The sequence below is a fragment of the Stegastes partitus genome, unplaced genomic scaffold (assembly GCF_000690725.1).
Source record: "Stegastes partitus isolate 25-593 unplaced genomic scaffold, Stegastes_partitus-1.0.2 Scaffold2429, whole genome shotgun sequence".
Classification (NCBI taxonomy): domain Eukaryota; kingdom Metazoa; phylum Chordata; class Actinopteri; family Pomacentridae; genus Stegastes; species Stegastes partitus.
In genome coordinates, this window is record NW_007580160.1 from 39,439 (window position 1) to 40,691 (window position 1,253).

A 1,253-nucleotide genomic window follows, 5' to 3' on the forward strand; every position below is an offset into this window, starting at 1 on the left:
GTCATTATTTTATTGTGCAGTCTCAGACATTTCTGCCCTCATGGTCCTGAGTGTGAGAATCTGAGTCAAAAATCACAGGCGTAGAAATCTGTTATTATTTTTGGTTGTCACTGACTTTGACATCAGTTCTGCTGATATTATGGAAACACTCGTTTATTTAAGGGAAACATATGAAGCAATTTCTTCACCAATATGTTTGTAAAGGTGTAATCATGTGTTTTAAAATGTTTAAAGACAGATTCTTGGATCTTTCGGACGTCATAAGCACCGTGTGATGTGGTAAAGAACAAAAAGACAGAAGGGCTTCCTGTTCTTCTGTCACGCCTTCACAGGGTGTGATGTGGGTTGGCTTTGGGAACACACCTCTGTTAGACAGGTAATAATGATGTAACTGCTATTACTTTGACTAATAATAATAATAATAATAATATTAACAATAATTGCATTTCTGTTTCAAATTTGGTACAACATGTTCCCAAGGAAGGCGGTGGCAGGAGTGATCAGACCAGAGGCTCTCCCTCGAACAGAGGGTGCGGCATTCACTCTGCAGACCAGGACTGGATCCTTCTACAGAGCAGGTCTCTGAACCCCAGTGACTATGGGTGGACATTAGGTGTGCATGAGCCAGTTCCAAAACTAGACCCCATGACTCCTGAGGAGCCACTGAAGTTCACCAGCTGCAATCGTCATGGAGATCACAGCAACCCGCGGTGCAGCTGAAGAACGGGGTCACCAGCATCTGGGCCTGTGGAGTCTGTAAAGGCATCACATGTAGAAACTGTAATCATGACGTTGTTGAGTCTGAAGAAGACGTAGACGATGACTCTAGAAGCTTCTGACATGTGAATGACAAATAACTCTGAGTGTTGTATCAGGATGTGAAATAAAAGCTGCTGTGGATGTAAACGTGGGTGTGGCTTTTTCAACAGTGGAGTGTTTGTGGTGAAATATAAACGTTAACAATCAACTCAGAATCATTGAGCTTCAGAGGCTCATTTAGAACAACTGCAGGTCAGCTCTCCTGTACAGCGAATGAACCAACAACCAAGAGCCAATAAAAGTCAAACCTGCCTCGAAACATCACAAAGATCCAAAGAGTTTGGGGAGAACAAGGACGGAAACACACCTGTGAATTCAACTGAGGCAATTCAAGAACACCGAGTTACCATTTAAGGGTTTAAATGATCTCATTTCAACTGGATTCTTTTTCAAATAATTTGCATTTAAAAGCTAATTTCAAGAGACAAAGTCAC